The 8,991-nt window shown below is 37.6% G+C and overlaps 1 protein-coding gene across 1 annotated transcript in view; it reads right to left on the bottom strand.

Annotated features, from left to right (window-relative positions):
• Positions 1-253: 253 nt before the first annotated feature.
• LOC131027671 (NAC domain-containing protein 91) overlaps positions 254-8,991 on the bottom strand; it is a 44,514-nt gene continuing 35,776 nt past the window's right edge. Inside the window, exon 9 of the transcript XR_009358788.1 lies at positions 254-424. The gene's annotated coding sequence lies outside the window, so the exon portion shown is untranslated. The remainder of the gene's footprint in view (positions 425-8,991) is intronic.

Here is an 8,991-nt window from a genome sequence, read left to right as displayed (position 1 = left end):
GTTTTTTAATATGCTAACATTCTTAGAGGGCAAAATTATTGAGAAAAACAGTAATTCTTTTACTACCACATACTTAAGGTGAACCTGAGAGAACTGTCAGCAGAACATCCATGAATATTTAGTGTTTGCCTTTGAACATCAACACAATCACAAGACAGCAAAGAGATTTGGTTCTATTGTTGCAGAACAGATCCATATGCCATTGATGAAACTAAGAAAACTGTCAACAGAACACTATAAATATTTAGCGTTTACCTTGTTTGCCTTTGAACATCAACACAATCATAAGAGAGCAACTAAATTTTAGTTCTATTGTTGCATTAACCTATTTAGATCCATATGGCATATAGGAAGATAATTTTGCTTTTGAAAAACCTAACATAGTTGCTCTCTTACATCTTGATGATGATTCGTGTAGTGTGACCTGAAATGTTGATACAAAAATCTTTTACACAATTGAATCCAGGAAATTTCTCATACAAAGCCTTTTCAGATTTGAAACAAAACATAATTTTTTTTAACATTTATCGAAGGGAAACCAAGAAAATTGCCCACAAAACACACATAAATTGTTGCACTTATAAATCCTAACGTAGTCATAAGAGAGCAACAACTCGATATTTCAGGCAGAATATAAGTATATCTCAAACATGTAGCGAAGGTGAACTATGAGATTAAAAAATCAGCTCAAAACATCCATCAATAATCATAGAGCCCCTACAAAACGACAGTTACTCCATGAACTTCAAATGAAACACAACTCTCAATCAAGCACAATCATAATAACACATGATTTTGCCTCAATTATGACCCCTGATTTCAATCAAGGCAAGCCATCCTTACTACGGATTTACAGACTGAAATAGCTACAGAAGTAGCTTTACAGTAAAACTACAATGTTAATGTATTGCTATGAAACCTGGTCTAGGCAAATTGGCCGACCAACTGAAAATAATCACATTGAATTCACTGAAAATAATCACATTGAATTCTAAGAAAATTACAACTAGTCCCATATCAAATTTCAATTCAAATAATGCACAACAAATTTCAACAATTATCACAGACGGGACCTAGTCACAACTTCATGTGAGCTTTGTTTGAAATACAACCTTAAAAATATCAACCTCCTTGTTTGCTAAATTAGAAAGTTTTTTACAAGTTCAACAGATTCTTTGTTTTGGTTGGTTGCTCTTTCTCGTGGCTGTGGCTACTAATTGTCTCTTCTAATCTTGGTTCTTCCATCTCCTACCATCTTAGAACGGTGAAATTTGTACCACCTCAAAATAGAGATATGTGTCATTATTAACAAGTCCACAAGTTCCAGGTGATAACAAAAGGCCATGGCACCCAAGAGTATAAAACAGAGTATCACACTAATCAGCACACGAGAAGTTTGTGGAAAGCCTCGTGCATAAATCTACTGCAATAAAATACAAGTCTCGAATACCAACAAACAATGGTAAAAGCATATTAACAAGGTACAACTTGACCAGTCCAAGGGCTGTGCTCTAGTGGCTAAGACACCTTGTATCGAAGTGAGTGAACCATGGTCAATTCTTCCAGTGGCCATTGAATGTAATGTGATGTGTTCTAATGGGTCAGTAATGTGTCGTAATAGGCCAAGTAACCTTCCATAAGGAGGTGTTTACTGGCATATATAAAAAAGTTAAAAACTGTAATCTGATAATAGGATGTAGACTTTAAGCCCTCAAAAAATAACAAAATTCCTATGGGGACTAATACTAATAGGCAACTATGAAAACACTTGAACAAAACAACCTAAGAACAGGTTAGTTTTGTGAAAATTTGTAATAAAAAAGCGCCTTGTTGCCAGATTAAAAAATATGGAGCAACATTTTCTTTTGCCACCCAACATCTGACAAAGAAATAACCAAGAAAACCAGGGGAAATCATTTCATATCGATGTTTGGCAGATAATTTTCCTTCCTTCAATAAACAGTTGATATCACTGTGAGAGTCTTAAGAAAAGTCTTGTCCACTGACAATCCTCTACAGTCCAATCTGAAAAAAAATTGAGCTCCAGCGTGTTGTGAGGTTTCACACATCGCCCCATTGCAAATGGGACCCCCACTTTTTCGCTTTCTAGGTTAGTCGTCTTAGTTTAGTTGTTAGTTGTTGTCGAGTCTTTGCTATTAACCTTTTGTTCGTAGTTGCTTAGGAGCTGATCAAGTCCCCCTCTTAAGAATGAAGTGAGGTTCAACACTCCCTTTGCCCAGCCAAGGCTTAATCCCTTCCACTTCCTCCCAGTCCTGTCAGTGGGTGCCAAAACCTGATCACTCCCATTTCCATTTCTCATCATTACCATCACAATTTCACCATTTCCTTCCATTTCCTTCTATTTCCACCTCCCCTACCACGCTTCACTTCCATTTAACATATCCTCTACCCACCTACCTTTCTATACTCCATCTACCCTTCCTTCCACCCATCCCCATATCCTAACCTACTTCACCTACATAACCTACCTTATATTTCCTAACTCCCATCCTTAACCTACCCCTACCACTACCTTTGCCTCCATTACCCATTCCATTCATTCACCTCCCTCCCTTCACCTGCCTAACCCTCTTCCCATCTTCCCATCCTAGCATGCTCACTCACTACCCTTCACCTACATTTACACTTACCTATACCTCCCTACCCTTCACCTACACTCACACCTACATCCTCTACCCTCCATCTCACACCCCTTACCCTTCTACTTTCCTTAGCCTACCCTTTCCCTTACCTACCACTCTACCTCCTACCCCTGTCCTATCCTAACCCACCTTCCATTTCCTACCTTTTTCCTTAATTACCCCCTTACCCTTCCCATTACCCCTTATACCTCCCGTTCCATTTTACCCCCATATATCCTAACTCCTTTCACCAACCCCTTTCACCTCCCACGTCCTAAACCTCCTCACCCCGCGTAAACCCATACCCCTTATGTCTCCCTTTTCCCAAACATCCTCCCTTTCCCTTCCTCACGTGGCAGCTACCCTTAACATTCCTCACCACTCCCCCCCTCATATTTCTCTCCACCGTATCACATTACATGCTGGCCCCACACTCTCCAAAATAGAGAATTAAATAAGTTTTTAAAGGATTCTTTGCTGGGACCCACTTACTTCTGGCTGAGAATGAAAAATGTTTTTTTTTGTTTTGATATTGCATGGGCCCCGCCAGAAATTTTGAAAATTAAAAAAGGTTTTTCTTTTGAGGAATTTTTAAAAGATAAGTATCCACCTCATCATCCTTGCAAGGTGTGGCGACAAAAAAATAAGAAGCTGGTCTCTGAATGAAGATGTGTCACTTTAATGAAGATAGAGTAAAACAGACCCTTTAACATCCACCGTCTATATGAGAAGACATCCATCCTCATTCCAAGGCATTAATCAAAGCAATTGATATAATCTGCTCTGCAATCTAAAGACAGCGAATTGCAGCAGACAGAGAGGCAGAGCTACAAATTTGAGGATCAAAATTCAGATCAGAACTGATTTCAAGGACTAATTCCATCAGTAGACTGTTATTTCCCAGATTTGAATTGATCTTTGAAAGCAATTAATGGTGCATTAGGGGTGTGAAGGATTGTTTTATTTGCAGGATTCTTGATTCATTATGTATCTTTCAGGTTTTGATAAAAGGACCGAAAGCTGTTAAAGAGATGATTTCATTAGGAAGTTCAAAGATCACCCCAAAGGCAATCTGATTCACTCACCGATATGTAATCAAGGAAATTTTGTTTTGAACTCAGCTGAGCTTGAAGGACCACGATATTGAGTTTTGATACTTCAACAGTGAATGAAAGGGCAGTGAATTTGTAACTCTTCAGCAAGTTTGACCTCCAAGATGGCAATATAAGTTCAGATCTGAGACTTGAATCGCTTCAGTGGTTATCCAAGTCCAATCAAGGTGACTTCATTGGAAATGATATTGTGCCTTTGAAAGTATGACATACCAGGCCAGCTAGTTGACGAAGCTTTGAAGGTTTTCAATTTCACCGATCATGTTTTGGTTTGCAAAGGTCCCCTAATCTGGCCATCATGTTTGCAAAGCTGCCTGAGTTAGCTGATCAAATGGGGAGATGCAAAGACATTCGAATTAGCTGATCAAAGTGTCAAGTTGCAAAGGAGGGCATTAAAGTTGCTCATATTATCAACTACAAAGCAACATCAAATGGCCGCTCAAGTCAGAGAATGCAAAGAGACTTCAAAGATCGCCTAGCATCCCTGAAATGCAAATGAAGTTTAAAATTTTTTTGCCTAATGTAATCAAAAAAACTGACCAAGTGTTTGAAGGGCAAATAAGAAGTTTACTTCATGTTCGGGCCAATGAAAGCGCACTTCACAAACTGAAACCGAAGAGCGTATTTCACAAATTGGAGGATATGAGCGCACTTCAGTACTTCACAAATCACCACAGATGAGCGCACTTCAGAACTTCATGACTTGCATAATTGAAGCGAACTTCACGAGTATGAAAATTGAGCGACTTCATGTGTTGGAGAATTGAAGCGAACTTCATGAACGAGAAAATTGGAGCGAATTCCCTACTTCATGAGCGAGCAGATTGGAGCGAATTCCTTACTTCATGATTTCACAATTTGGAGCGAACTTCATCAATGAGCACACATCAGCGAACTACACCTTCAAACCTACATGAGCGAAATTCAAAGAGAAGCGAAAGACGTTTGATAGCACTTACCTTGAATGGATTCAATTTGAAATGAACTTCACGAACTCAACAACACAAGCAAACTTCATGAGCGAGCAAATTGGAGCGTACTTCATGAGCGAGCAAGTTGGAGCGCACTTCATGTGGTAGCTGATAGGAGCGAAATTCATGTTTGGAGGAGCAAATTTTATGTTTGGAAGTGGAAGAGCGAAGGGTATAAGAACATTTACCTCGAGCTGATCCAATTTGGAGATAAGTTCATGAACTGAAGAAGATGAGCGGATTTCACAAATTGGACTACATCAGCGAATTTTACAAATTGAGCTACATGAGCGAATCTCAACTTCATGTTCAAACCTACATGAACAAATCTCAACTTCATGAAGGGAGATGAGCGGATTTTCCTTAAGAGCTTTGTTTGAATGTATGTATGAGTGTAAGGATTAAATCAATGAAACAACAAAAGGATTGAAGAAAAGTTCATTTGATATTCATTTCATCTCCAAGACTTCAAGAACTTCATGTCGAACTTCACAAAATGGAGGATATGAGTAAGCTTCAGGAATTGAACTACATCAGCGAACTTCAAAAATGAAGACATAAATCGAGCTTCAAGAGCGAATTTCAAGTGAGTGAACTCTTCTTCATGTGTTCCCAGCTGAAGGCGAAGGCGCAAGATTGGTTACATGATTACTACCTTAAACTGATTTAAAGTTTGTGAAGAGTCATTTTGGGTTAAGCTCATATAATGAAGGAGAGTAAGTTCAACGACAAGGACAACTTCATGAAAATCAAGGGTGGAGTAAACTTCAAGAGCTCCTCTCTAAGAACGAAAATCAACTTCAAAGTGCTCCTTCATGAAGGTGAATTCCTCTAGATCTTCTTATCAAACGTGCAAAACACATAAAATCAAGGGATATATCAAGCTAAGAAGAACTATCAAAGTTATATATTATGTATTTGATATCATGTTTGTTTTGTTTTGCAGATGGAAGAGGATGGTGATTGCAAAGCAAAAAGGAGAAAGATTGTAAGACCTAAACCACCGTGCAAGAGGAGAAACTTCACGCCCAAGAGGAATTTCAACCTTCACCGCACCATGGAGACATGAAGAGATCAAAGGAGTGCGAAAGAGAAGTTATACAATCACTCCAAGGCAAGCAAGTGAGGATGAAGGAAGGGCAAGCAAGTGAGTATGAAGGAAGGACTTAGTTACCTCAATATAACCCATCACCACTACTTCGAGCAAGCTTGTAATGTTGAGTATCAAATCTTCCAAGTCTACAAGCGAATTGAGGTGGCATCCCAGTCACCACTCACCAATCAGAGGGGTTCCACATCAGCATGTCTAGATGCAATGTACATGACTCACCAATGATGGCACAAACTCTGAGGCACCTACCCTTGTTATCTATTGGTCATGCCTAAGTGTTGTTATTATTCCATTGGCCAAATTGAGTTTGTTGTAACAAACCCTAATTAGGGTTTTCATTGTAAAATCTTGGCCATTGATATCAAATTGATTTGAGCCGTTGAATTGTATTGTGAGCACTATAAAAGGCTCAAGCTCTTCATTTGTAAAGGTTAATAGTTAGCTAATACTTAATAGCGAATATAATAGAATAATGGATAGCTTAAAAGAATAGCCAGATTAAAATATAAGTTAGAGTAGAAGGCAAAAATTGATGCTAAACCTTGTTGTAAAGAACAATTGATTTCATTTAAGTTATGGTGAATTTGATTTGTTGTTTCAACAACCCGCATGGTCTCTACTTCTCAATTTACTTTCATGTTGATTAGATTGAATGGAAGAATTTGTTGAATACATTCATGTGGAATCCGTTTATTCCATAACACTAGCCTCTTGCTGATTGTAAGTGCGCCTTGTGTGGTCAACTAGAGTTATATGAGCTTAACTTCGAATCGTTATACGTCCATTGCTTATGCATTAACATGAATGGTGATCAATGTTCGATGGTAATGATTTGAATATCTTTGAATTTTCCTTAGAAGATTGCACTGAGCTTGTGTCAAATTGTTCAGCTTGATGGTGAGACCTCGCTCAGTTTGATTCCATCTAATTGTTCGTCCATCTTCTTACATTCTAGGCCTTAGAATAGACCTTCTCAACCCTTTACCTTTTGCCATTTTTTTAAAATCAAGCTGGTTTAGGACAAAGAGCATCACTATATTGCAACATCAGATGATCAAGTCCCAGCAAATCAAACATTCAGGCATTCAAATGTAAGTCCCCTTGTGATTCCAGCATAATCACATCAACCAACGGAGCTTATCCACACGTAGTGACCCTACATTCCTGAACCTTGGAGTCTTCTCAAGTGATCCTTAAGCTAATCTTCAGCATTTGAGAGATTTTGTTCAAGAGAGGATAAGATACTTTTTGGTATTTTATTTTGTGTTCACATGTGCATAAAAAACACATCAACACAGCCATATCAAACTTTCTAATAATCTTCAATATCTACATTAAGAAATTTGAATTGTTGGAAGAATCCAATATTTTGAGTTGTCACAGTCATTAATTCAAACTTGTTAGTGAATAACAGAAGACAACAAAAATGGCAATACCATTGGGAGACAATTTCTAACAAAGCATGATGATTAGTCTTCCTTTGAATAATCACCATGCAATTGAAGGCAGAGTTGATAAAGATTGGCCGCCACCTCGTGAAGGTTAGACTGCTAAAACAATCCAACATGCCATGTAGGAGACCAAACCTCTGCTGCCACATGAACGAATAAGACAAAGAAACCTTGGAGAAGCTATGGCATACAAACAACTATATTCTACCCGCTTCCAATGGTATTGAGTAGATTTTGTTGAAGAAGAAAGCAGAGGTTATATAAATTCTTTGCAAAGAGTTGCCAGCAAAAACTAAAGATTGATCTCATTAGGAATTATTAATAATAAGAGATGGACAATAAAGATAAAAGATTGATACAACGAAAAAACATGTTGGGTCTAATGCTCCACATGATGCAGAATGATATGAATGCTTCCAGAAGTCAGTATAGTGAAGCAAGCACTTCAGTAGCCAATAACAATAATCAAAACAATCACACACAGAGAACAATGGTTGGGTTTGTTGATAGACCCATACATCCAACTTTCATTCATAGAGAAGACAGTCCGGTGGTATAATTTTGTAATAAAATATCAATGCCAATTATAAAAATTATAGAAAATCTTCCAATAGAGATCCAAAAGAAAATCTTCCAATAGAGATCCAAAAGGCAATGTCTTTTACAAATTTGATGAATATGAGAACCAGAAAGGGATCACAACCTGAGCGTAGACCTCAGGAGGACTTCCAAATTTTTAGTGAACAATTGGTGAAGGTGAAGAAAAAAGAACATTTAGAACCAAAACTCCAAGTAGTCATTAAAAAAGTTACAGCACTAGAGCAATCAGTACCTTGGACCCAATCCTATTCTAATCAACAAAAGAACATTTCTCCTATTGCAAGAAAGGCTGAAACAGCCGAAACAAACTTAGAAGAGAAAACCTTTGGTTCGTATGCAAGGAATCTTGGGAGCAAAGCCAGGACTGTCAAAGCAAAAAAGCATCAAAAAAAAAGAGTCGGGAATATCTTATGAGGTATCAGAAAATAGGGTGGAGTCTAAAGAAGTAAACACATCAAAACCACAAGCTAAAGAAAAGGTTTCAATAGTTACTACCGGTTTTGAGTTTGATGAAATTGTTAGATCAACAAATAATGAAAAAGCAATTTGGAAATGCTAACACTATTTGGAATACTGACTAGAAATCAAAAATAATGGATTCAACAGGAAATGTTCAAAATTACGCCAATATGAATCGTCCAAACAGAAAACTAATTTCCAATTTGATAGTTGAAATAATTTTCAATTTTTCCATTGGGTTGCAAATAACCCACTTTCTCAAATGGATGCAAAGACATCTCCTAGTTCAAGTTTTGCAACTTCTGATAATATCAAAGTAGCACACAACAGAAGTGAAAGGTGAAACGGTTCTTCGTAAAGAACACCCCCAAGAAAGTTACAAAATTATAAAGATAGAGCAGTTCACAAAGTTGGGTATGACTCAAGAGGCTTTGCAAGGCAATATGGATGATAAGACACAGCTTTTTGAAGACAAGAAAGACAAAGTTATAAAAAAGCACATCAACATGACCTAGCAAAAAATAGGCAATTAAAGAAATTCACTGCATCATTGGAGAGATTTAGAGTATTTCAAAGATTGATTTAAGATCCTATTATCTTCAAAAAGACTCAATCAAGTGGTGAAGAAATTATAGAGCACCCTAG

This window comes from Cryptomeria japonica, chromosome 8, assembly GCF_030272615.1.
Source record: "Cryptomeria japonica chromosome 8, Sugi_1.0, whole genome shotgun sequence".
In the NCBI taxonomy this organism is placed as follows: Eukaryota; Viridiplantae; Streptophyta; class Pinopsida; order Cupressales; family Cupressaceae; genus Cryptomeria; species Cryptomeria japonica.
Note: the sequence above shows the minus strand (reverse complement) of the source record. Positions and strands in the feature narration are given on the sequence as shown.